This window comes from Solenopsis invicta, chromosome 11 (genome assembly GCF_016802725.1).
Source record: "Solenopsis invicta isolate M01_SB chromosome 11, UNIL_Sinv_3.0, whole genome shotgun sequence".
In the NCBI taxonomy this organism is placed as follows: domain Eukaryota; kingdom Metazoa; phylum Arthropoda; class Insecta; order Hymenoptera; family Formicidae; genus Solenopsis; species Solenopsis invicta.
The window spans coordinates 12187128-12199273 of record NC_052674.1 but is presented as its reverse complement, the minus strand read 5'-3'; the positions used below and the strand labels follow the sequence as shown (position 1 = coordinate 12199273).

Genomic DNA, 12146 nt, shown 5'->3' with positions numbered 1-12146 from the left:
AACTATAGCAAAACGGTTTGTTATTGCTCTCAAAACATAAATAAAGTGATAAAACATTTTTGTTTGTTAAGGCACATCGTATAACAATATAAAAAGTAGTTGACGGAACTAACCGATATGTCAGAGATATATGATCAATAGCACTTGGTAGTTAATTAATCTAGCTACCTTGAAAACACTTTTAGCTGCAGAGTATATTTTGGATATAGCAAATATGTAGCTAAACTTATGTATCAGGTAGATAAACTCTTTCAGTTAAATAATATAGGAACCATAGATAGGTTATTAGCTGAATTACAACTGTAATTTAATTAGCCATACTCAGCTATTATCTATGGCAGCTACTTTTTTGTGCACATAATATAGCCAAAATATAAACATAATGAATAATAAATAATTCATGTTTGCAAAACAGTCAAGGAAACATTAAATGCCAAATGACGAGCGAAATAAGATATTTTTTTATAATAAATTGTATTTTTGCTTAATCATATAGTATAATTGAACGTTTCGATTTACTTAATCTTCAGCATTTGACTCACGACACAGTTCACATAATAGGACCTATATGTTACTTCCTCAAATAAATATTCGTGGAGTATCATCCATATTTGACAATTTCACTTGACTATTTTTATCAATCTGGGTTATTCTCGTGAGACAACAAGATTCAATCATGCAATCTTTTTTATATTTCAATCTATTATTGCTTCCTCAAACTGGTAATTCGTATTTTTTATAATTCTATTCTGTTTGACACGTGAAGTTTTGGTGTAACGTTCGATATGTTGATAATGATTCTATCTGTGTACATTTATATTTATGCTTATTCATTCGAATATGCGCGTCTCAATTTATTTTAATTTTAACTTTATTTAATACTGCTGAAGAAGACTAACAATAAGTAAGTCGAAGCGTTTAAAATATTATATGATTAAGCAAAAATAAAATTTATCGTAAAAAAATTACACATTATTTTGCTCGTTTTTTTTTAGAATGTAAACAATAATATTGATATTATAAATAGCAAGTCAATTACATGATGACATTTATGATAGTCAATCGTGGCTTGTAGTACCGGTTTCGCTTCTCTGATTATCTAGGACTTTAGATATAACAACTTCATTCACCTGAAGCTTACACTCACTAGATCCCGCGACACATACGATTATGCATTATGCATCCTGTCAGACTGATATCGACGAGTTAGACTATGGATCAGTAATTGCATTTCATAAGTTACACATTGCGGCCTCGACCTTTGAATAGCTTCGAGCGATTTGATCGTACGGGGGATTGTACAGGAGATTTACAACTATTTACAATAACATATCGCGATAAGTATTCATTACTTAATAGCCACTTCGTGATGCTTTCTCGATAGATTTATTACTTAATTAGATATTTTGTCGTATTACGTTATTATTATCGATCATTTATTATTATTATTATTATTATTATCGTCATTTTTTTTCTTTTATTAAGGCTACTATACGTACGAAAATCGTAGTCATAATCGTAAGGCCATAAACACATCAACCAATTTCATTCAGTTAAGAGTTCTAAAACGTAAAACCACAATTTTGACTATGATTGATCGAATTTTGTAATTTTTGTTGTTTTTGTTATCGTCCTTGTTATCGCTATTAGCTACATGATATATAGAGTGTGCGATCTATTGGTAAATGTTGATCTTCAAATATAACGTGAATCGTGTATAGAGCTGAGTGATTGAGTAGCGCACTGCCTTTAAAGTCAGACCTTGTCGGTTTAACGCGGTATTATACTACTTCCCTATTTAAGTAGAATAACTATATTATCTTTCGGCGAGGATAGGAAATCTATATTAATTACGATTTCAATTTACTACAATTTACTGCAATAATGAAAATTGTAATCACAATTAATTGCAACATATATGTAACAAAATATATGTAATTACAATATTCTTGAAAAAACTGAAGATACATTTTTTCTCTTCTGATTTTTTTATGCGTGGTTAATTAAAATGTTATATATATATACATACACACACATATATATATATATATATAACATTTATGTATAACATACATACATACATACATACATACATACATACATACATACATATATATATATATATATATATATATATATATATAACATTTATGTATAACATACATACATACATACATACATACATACATACATACATACATACATACATACATACATACATACATACATACATACATACATACATACATACATACATACATACATACATACATACATACATACATACATACATACATACATACATACATACATACATACATACATACATACATACATACATACATACATACATACATACATACATACATATATATATATATGTATGTCATACAGATTTGTAAACATAATTAATCTTTTATCGTTAACAAATCAAATAAATAATTTCATGTATAAAATATTACTGTTTAAAAATAATGAAAATTATTATATTTATTTACTGTATGAATTTATTGAGTTTTCCTGCAAGCTCCTATGCGTTTTTCCATAAAAATTTTTTTTTGTTAAAAATTTTTGTAACTTGGGTTCTAATCAAAATTTTTAGATCGTAACTAATATTGAGAGATAAAAAAAAGTGGCTTTTTTCGAAACTCTGATGGAGTATCTGGAAAAAAGATATAAAGGTAAATGAGATATAAAGGTGAAATGCTAAAAAATTCCTATCTTTTTACTGACAAATATTAAAATATAGTAAATAATTTTGTCTATTATTTTGAATATATTTAATATAATTACTATTTGAATGATTTGTAGTAAAAATTATGGATTCAAGAAGTTGGAAGAAAAGTAAAAGAGATTAAATTGTAAAAAATGTTTGTCATTCTTATATGCAATTTGATATTATTTCAATAAAAATTATAGTATTTCAATAAAAATTTTAAGATTATAGTTTATATTGTCATTTATCTTTATGATCCTTTTGAAAGGAGTAAAATAAAATTTTTTTTCCGTTTCTTGAGATTTTCAAGTGTTGAAACGTAAGTATGCGTGATACGACACAAATTTTCATATAGTATCGAAATCGCATTCAAGGAGTTAATGAAAAACGAGTCTCGTTGAATTCATGAAAAAGCATGTGTAACAAGACCACAAATATTTATTGTATGATATTAAAGTTTGAATCAATAAAAATCTTGATTTTATAAATTTTCTCAACTGGAGAAAGTCTAGCACGTAACGTCGCATTTTAAAGAACGACAAGGTTTTTTTCGATATGTGACACGTATAAGTTTCTTCTTTTTAATTAATTTATTTCATTATGATTTAATATTTAATAATAATGTATTGTTTATTTTTAAATTTTACATAACGATGTACATATTTTTTTTAAATTTAGAGATATGTTTAAGTCTGTCGTTGATTATCGCGTAGTCTAACCATCTTAAAAGAGAAAAGTGCATAAACGTTTAATGAATTGCCCTAGAAAAAATTTTTTACAGATGTATAATTATTCTATAATTTTCATACAATTTTATATATGATTTATATAAAATGTATATAATTATACATTTTATACAGGGTGTTCATTAATGGTTGTCCCCATGTTTTATCATAGAAGCACGCATTTGTCATTTCTAATATAATAATATGTTAGAAATACATATCCGTCGGTAAATTATGCTCCTATGGTAAAAAGTGGATACAATCATTAATGAACACTCTGTATATAATTGGATATAAAAATGTTTTTCCTAGATAAATGCTGCAAGTTGGTTCAAAAAATTTTCAAGAAATGAAAGAAGACAATTTTAAACAATGAAATATAATTCAATTCTCGACATTTTAACAATTTTTTAATAAACAAATTCTTACTGTTCTATTACTACAGTTTAATTACATATACGTTACATTGGCAGCGAATTAATATATTATGTAAAGCTGAAAGGGATGTGCTTTATTCAGCCATTTTAGCAGACGGCGGTTCTCTTTCACGGTTCGTCAACGCTGCTTTCACAAAATGAGAATTGAATAGGGAGAAAAACTCGATAACGAGTGGTCCACATCGCAAGGAGACAAAGCAACTATGCAAAGTGAAATGTCAAGAGCGCGATACGTCTCCTCTCGCCGCGAGGATTTTCTCAACCGTCGAGCTGTGGCGGCCACGAAGGGCGATTAACGACGCCAACCGCGTCGGAATGGTCTCCTCCAAGAACGTTTAGTGGGGATGAAACGCGTTTATCACCGTTCAGACACGGTTGCGAGAACAAGGGAGAAACGAAAGGACTCTCGCAAGTAATTTACGTAACGTGTGTCGCGATAGCTCGTTTGACACCTGCCGATACTTAACAATGAAAGATTCACAAAGGCCGGCGCGCGGTAACTCCTCGGAACTTCACCCCGCCGCGATACAAAGCGCATTGTGCTCGACGCTCTCGATCATTGATAGTGTTTTCAATTTTTCTTGAACAATCGTTCTCTCGCGTGCTCTATTCATCGTGGCCGTCATTCGTACGCGTGAATTATTTATGCGACACATTATTGCGCCGAGGGAAAATATATTCTTGTTGAACAGAATTTTATATATCTACCTATATTTATGTATAATTCAAATGAAAAATCGTTTGCGAGACTCTAAACAAGAGAAACGTAATGCGGAAAGACAGAGATGAAGAGGAAAGAGCTTAATGAAGAAAGAATGTTGCAAAATGTAACAGAAAAATCGAGTATGGCAAGGAACGTTCCATTACATCAACGCAAACTTGCCGCATAGACGTAAGAAAAAGATTTACGACGAGGTAACTGAGAAATTGCAGAGGAGGCGATAGAACAAACACGTAGCTGATAATGAATATTGATATAGAAGCTACTTTTGTCGAAGGGGTAACCACTTTATGTAATCGTGGGACAGTGTCCCCGAAATCATTATGAAATCTTTACGAAATCATTTGTAATCAGATGAAATCATATGAAATCATTATGAAATTCTTATGAAATTCTCGTGTAATCATTTTGCAATCAGATGTAATCATGAAATCAGAAATCATAATGAAATCATATGAAATCACTAGAAATCACAATGAAATGTGACACATATGTAATCAGCAGAAATCATTTTGGATTTTTGTGTAATCAATGGAAATTATGCGTAATCATTATGAAAATAATTATGAAATCAGTGTGAGCTTTTAGCTTTTGTAATCAATTTTTGTCATTTCTAAAAAAAAAGTCATCAAAAATTTTTATGACGGTTTTTTTAAGAAGATTTTTTTACCAACTGTTATAAACTTCAATAAAATCTTAAAGTCAGCAATCGAGTGCATATCTATTTTCTATGTGGTTATGCCTCAATTTAATTTTACTTGAGAGAAGTTAACAATCAGTAATAATGGTTTTAATCAAATAAAATCGCAACAAATTTTTAATCACAACAAATCTGATAATTACATATGCAATCACGAAAAATCATTATGTAATCAGATGAAATCATAATCGGATGAAATCATATGAAATCATGTAATCCTGAGACAACATTTTAACTAGTGGTTACCCCCTTGATTTTTCTAGTCTCGATCTATTAAATAAGGTAGATCGAGGTCAGTCAGATTAATTTTCCTTCAAAGATAAAAAATATTAAAAAACTAATTTTGTCATTAAATTTTAATATCAATTCTTTAACTTTACATTTTTGACTTGAGTTTTGTATAATAAAATAATACGTGTACGTGGAATTCCTTATTGAAAAAAATCAAGAAAAGGAAATTGTTCGATTCCCTCCAACATTAGGGGCGAAGCGGATCATCAGTTTAAGAGAAATAAATTCTAAAAGAAATGAAAATGAATTAATAAACTTTTTAAAAAAGCTATTAAGTCTTTTCGTTACAAACTCACAAAATTTATCGAAATTAGGATCGTGATTTTTATATGAGAGGCAAAATTTCTTTGCACATTCAGAATCTCTGCGCTTGTATCATTAACCAATACTAAATTACACGCAATGTAGAATTGTTATCTATTATTTCCGCTACAAAGTAAACGTACGGAATTAATAGCTAGCATGATAAAACAGATCATATAAAATAAAAAAAACTAATCACAACTGCCATTGTTTTTAAACTTATAGTCATTCGATTCGCCTCGGTCTACCCTAATAAGTAAATCATTGAGATAAAACCGAACTTAGAGGACATACAATTCTCGTATAAGTCTTCTTTCTAACAAGGAACACAACTCTTCGATTCGATTCAATTCTGAAATATGTTGCAGTGAGAAAATATTTATTAAAATAAAATGTACTTCTTTGAATGAATTTTTTCTTAAGTAAAAGAAACATTTGTTAGATTTAAGAAAATACTTATGCATTTTTAAAGTAATATTTTTTTAAATATATATAAAGATTTGTTTTTTATTTGAGTTTTTCTTTTATTTAAAAAGTATCTCTTTGATTTGAAATGTTCTAACGTCAAAAATAAAGACTTTTTTTGTAAAAGAAAAAAATGGATTTTTTTAAATACAAAAATTGAGGTAAAATAAAAATTTGTTTCAATAGTAATTAAGCTAGGGCTAATAGGAGTACTACGGCGTATTTATTTGTTTCATAAAGATCTAAATAAATTGTTTTGTAAATGTAAGTAAATTATTTATTTGCAGTGAAAAATTATCTCTTTGTTTTAAATAACGAGTTCTTTTATTCGACCAACTAAAGCTTTGTAATATATGAGATTGACCGAGCAATACGCGGTATTGTCGATGAACGCGGCGAAGTTTTATTTCTTCTAATTAAAAAACCACACAGAATAAAAGGCACAGCCTTCTCAATCACGTTTTTATAAAGTAATGATGAAATAATATTTTAAATATGATTCAGAACCAAAATTTGATTATGAAATAAAAACAAAATGTTTTAACATTACAGTACATTAAATATTATACTACAAATGTCTGTGTTTAACAATTTATAATTATTCCAAGTATTCTTATTTAAGTATTTTAGACATCGTGTTGATCTGAAAGAGTGTTAAAAATATTCAGATTTTTTGAATATTATTTTTAAAATTTAAATACGTTAATTATTCAATCCCGGACATTGTTCTTTTTAATTTAATAAAAAAAATTTTTCAAGGTTTTTAAATAAATTAAAAATTTTAAAGCTAAAATAATGTAAATTAAAATCAATTTAGTTAGGAATACATGTTTTAAAGAATGTAAATTTTTTTAATAAATAATTCTTTTAATATGTTAAACACAAAAATATAAGACATATTTTTTTATATTAGTTCAATTTGAAATTAAGGAATATAGTTTTATTTAGAAAATAAGTTTTACCTTTACAGTTATGGGGACTAAATGTATTTCGAAAAATCTAAGTACACAGTTATAAATTACACACAAAACTAAAATTACATAAAATTTTTCTCTAAAATAAATTTGTTTGCCTGTATATCTTACCATTCGATAATTTAAATTAAACATAAGCCTTTGATACGTTATCTCACTTCTCAAATTTCAAATTAGGTCGATATAAAAAAAAATACGCGTCTCGTAGATTGTGTCTAACAACATATTTCAAGGCAAATCGAATTGGTTTTGAACAATTGTGATTGGTCTCTTGTAAGAACAATAATATAATTCTTCAGAGATAAAAGGAAATTTTATATAAATGTGTTATGTGAGACAATTATATTGTATCGCATTTTATTGTAGCGTATGTGAATTTTTACGATCTCGCGTAGGAAAAATAACAAAGACCGAGAGATTATAAGAGAACGGAACTTTAGCACACCCGAAATAGGCCACGAGCGAAAGTTTAGGACGGGATAAAAATGTAGGGCTCTCAGTGCCCCAATCTTGTGGAATGAGAGGGTAAAGTCGAAGAGGAAGTGGCGAATCGGCAGGAGCAAGGAAGAAAAGACTATCGCATGTGGGCGAGGGCGAGAGTGCGGGCGAGGGCGAGGGTGCGGGTGCGGGTGCATGGACCTGCGCGCGAGCGACCGCCTGGAATTCGCAGCATTGGCTGCGCGAGGGCGCGTGGTGGATCGAGGGTGTCAGTCACAGACCATCTGCTCAACGACGAGTACGTAAGTCCGCAGTACGCACGACAATCGCTATCGTCTATGAATGGGATGACTCGCTGCAATCGCGCGTTTCGTTCGTGCTTCGCGACGCAACGCGATGCGACGCGCCTTCGATCTTACGTGGCCGATATGCGGCGCGACGACGACGACGACGACGACGACGGTGGTTTTCGCTTCCGCGACCAGACCGCGGCCGCGGAGTTCGCCAAGTCCGCCGCCGGCGGTTTCTGTGATTTCCTCAAAAATGGCGGGTACCGAGTACCATCGGCGGCGTCGGCAGCCCCGTCGGCCCGCGTCGAGGACGATCGCGGGGGATCGCGGATTGCGAGTGTCCTTACGTTGGTCGTCGCCGTCGACGACCGGCAACTCGTTTCCGCCGGACGAGCCGATCGCGTACCTCCGACCAGTGGCCAGTGAGTTGTTTCACGAAGAGAGCACGGTGTCCCCCCGTTCCTGTCTTTCCTTCTGACTACTCTCTCCTCTTTATCACGCTTGCCCTGTTATGTGTATCTTTTCATTCTAATTGTTATCACTGGGAATGATGTTTTTAATAAGGGATAGATCGTTCTCCTATAAGACTCTTATACGGGATTCACTGACCTCGATACTACTTTTTTCCACCGATCTGACAATGAGTATTACATATTGCTCGCAACTCTTCTTTATATTTTTTCCAACTGTTTTCTCGGTGTAAGATTTTTTTTTTTTTTATATAATGTTTGATAATTTAGGCAACTAAAATGTATCTTCTTCTTCTTCAAGAGACCTTCTATTATTAAATACACATTTCAAAGTTTTTATATTGTAAAAATTAACTCGATGCTTATGATAATGTAAATGTGTTTAAAATTGCATTCTGCAATTCTGTGTTCATCTGTTTCAAGAAATTCGACTGCTGTTGGAGAATATCAAATTTTGTGATGGAAATATTTCATTAAAATTAAGAGACAGTTTAGAGTCGTTAGACGAACATTAGACGACGTTAGACGATATTTATCATTAAATACGATGCTTTAGAGTTTAGGACATAAACGAACGAGATACGGCCGCAAAATTTGTATCCATACGATGCACCGTGGAATAATAGTTGACTCATAAAATAAACGCGAGCTCGGTTTGACATTTCACGGGGGACACTTAAGAGAGATACTCAGTATTCGTGATTCTCATATAATATAAAGGTACAGTTATCTGTGAAATTTACATTTTTACGAAATGGATCTGTTCTCTAATAAATTATTTTTCGGTATTTTTCACGAAGATTACGGACGTGTATTGACAGATATGTTGACAAGTGAATTTACTTTTATACGTTATTTGCTATATTTATCGAAATTCTGTAAACTTGTAAAGTAGACAAAAATGATAGGTTTTTTTCTTGGCGACCGAGCATGTTTAACAAGTAAAATCAGCCCTTGAAAATCGACTAAATTTTTGTTTTTTAGTTAGAAAATATTAATTTTTATTTTAAAATCGAAATAAAGTCTACATAATTTGTACATTTGTGAAATTATGCTATCATGTTTCAGAAGTTGTAGTCGAAAAATGAAAATATGTAGCCGATTTTTGAAAGCTGATTTTACTCCTTAAACATGTTTGCCGATAAAAATACGTGTCTTTTGACTGCTATACAAGTGTACTGAGTTTCAATATTTATTATTCGGCGAGTAACACAAAGATATGTTTATTTGTGAGCATAAAATACTTAATAAATAGTATTTTCTAATAAAACCTTCTTTGTATTATGTTATCTTTTTTCTACTTATTTAGCTATGATTTTGATGAAATAATTTGCATGTCGTTTAGATAATTAATAAATTGCCATCACGATCTAATCGTGCATATCAAATAATTACGCGTGTAATAATTTAATAAAAACCATTTAAGATTGAGTTCGTTATTATTTTGAACACAATTGATAGAACTGTTTGCACACGATACTTCGAATGCACGGAAGGGAGATTGGGGTGTAAGAGAAACCGGAGTAAGTTGTAACATTTATATAAAAAAATGTTATGAACAAAATGAAAGCGCAAAAAAAAGGATAGAAATTTGTAATGACTGCCGTATAACAAATTTCTATATTTTAATACTTTTATATCTTGTTCATACCATTTTTTTATGTGGCTGTGACAACTTATCAGTATTATTTTTAATCTCACTCTTCCCCATTTTAAATAAGATTGTGTAATTTTTTCCGAGAAGGAAACACATGCTTCATTATCGTTTCAATCCATGGTACGTGACGCTTGATTTTTGCCGGAAATATCATTAATGTAATTTTTTCGAAATGAGCTTTGAGGATTTTAACGAGCGAAAGTTTTGATTTTACAAAATATCTAGTTTTTTTGCTCATTCAAGTGTAATGACGATAAATTGGAACGTTTTCCACCGTGTTACGTGAAACCGCAAAAATTAGAAGCTACATTACCGTAATGAGGACTTGGCTATATTGCGAGTACTTGCAAACATCGTTGTTTAAGTAAAAACTATGGCTTCAAGGTTAACGCGAAATATAAACTAACATTACAATTTTTATGTTGCTAAAGATTAAATGGAATTAAATTGCATGCACGTTACATATAGTGAAATGTTAATTAACTAAATTATATACGATTATATCTCGCTTGAAAATTTCAGGGGAATCGCGTGAACAACTAATGAAAAGTCTACGAATTATTATTTGTTGCTCGGTCAGTAAATTCCAGCAATTCTCACGAGATGAATTCAATTTCATGTAAAATATGTCTAGTTAATTTGAGTGAAATAATAATTGACAATATGACGTGAATTAAGATTTAATATTTTAATTATAAGAGAAAGTCATCAATACTGGCACACTGCTTTGTTTTTGAGTAATATTTTTTTAAAATAAAAGCTAACAAGCTAACAATAAAACTTTAAAAACGTGAATATAAACTGTCTTCTAACAGACTGTGTAGCAGTTTTTATAATATTATTTTGTATTTTGTAATAGAAGTTGATCCTAAAACTGGCACAGTAAGTTATTATAGCAGAATTCAGGCGCGGTCTCGTAAAGAAGAAATTAACTATATAATAAATTGATAAATTAAGTAAGAAAATATATATTTACGTATTAAATACAACAATTATTTATCAAATTAAAATTTATTAGTATATATATAAATTTGTCTCGTGCAACGCTATTTTTCCCATTTTAAAGTATTAAAAAAACTGTGAAAAAATTGATGAAACATTTGTCAATATTGTAGTTGAAGATTTCGTAGTCATTATTTATTTTCGAAGAGGTGTACCAGTTTATGCTGCACAGCGATTTTATGTTCCAAACCGCATTACGTAGAAAATATGAAAGAGAAAATGTAAACAGAACTGTTTTAGGAATCTATAAATATATAAAATGATTTAATATCATCAATAATATACTTGCTATTGTTTAAACTATGCAGTTTGCAAAAGAGAATCGTGCAAATTTTATTGTCGTTTTCCAAAAATTCGTTTTTACGTAGAAAAAAAGCTATGAATATATGAACTATAGGGTTTTATTTCTTTAATTAGTTTAATTATCTAAGCAGATCATATTCTTTTCAGTCTAAATACACTGTAATGTTTAGTTTTCGAGAAATAAGAGGATGCCACTTTAAAAAGTTATGCCAGTATTTGTGACTTTCTTCTATTTTTTGTCCGTACAAGTATAAAATAAGTATGTGAATTAATAACAAAAGAGATATATTGAAACACATATTACTATTATTATTAACTAAACTGATATTAACTAATAAAGAGAAAGTTTTTGTGAAAACATATATTTTAAGTGTATAAATGTTTATAATATAAATTATATTACATTTATTGAAATATACATTACTATTATTAACTAAACTATTAATTAATAAAGAAAAAGTTTTTGTGAAAACATTATATATCTTAAGTGTATAAATTTTTATAATATAAATTATATTACATTATTAATATCAAAGTTTAAAATATTGATAATATTTAGCAGACACTTTTAAAAAGCGTTTCCGCCTTTTATAATTTCCTTTATTATTACAAATATCTAGTAATTATACATTTTATTAAGCAAAAAGTTATTTA

At 29.9% G+C, this 12146-nt stretch overlaps 1 protein-coding gene across 4 annotated transcripts in view; it reads left to right on the top strand.

The window, feature by feature from the left end:
- The window catches only part of LOC105204516 (neo-calmodulin), an 85152-nt gene that overhangs the window by 12350 nt on the left and 60656 nt on the right, over nucleotides 1-12146 (top strand). The window contains exon 1 of one of the 4 annotated variants that reach the window (XM_026138271.2): nucleotides 8000-8068. The exons of 2 other annotated variants lie outside the window; for them this stretch is intronic. The gene's annotated coding sequence lies outside the window, so the exon portion shown is untranslated. Of the gene's footprint in view, nucleotides 1-7999; nucleotides 8069-12146 lie in introns of those variants that run through there. One more of the 4 variants, XM_011173607.3, reaches the window with a different exon arrangement.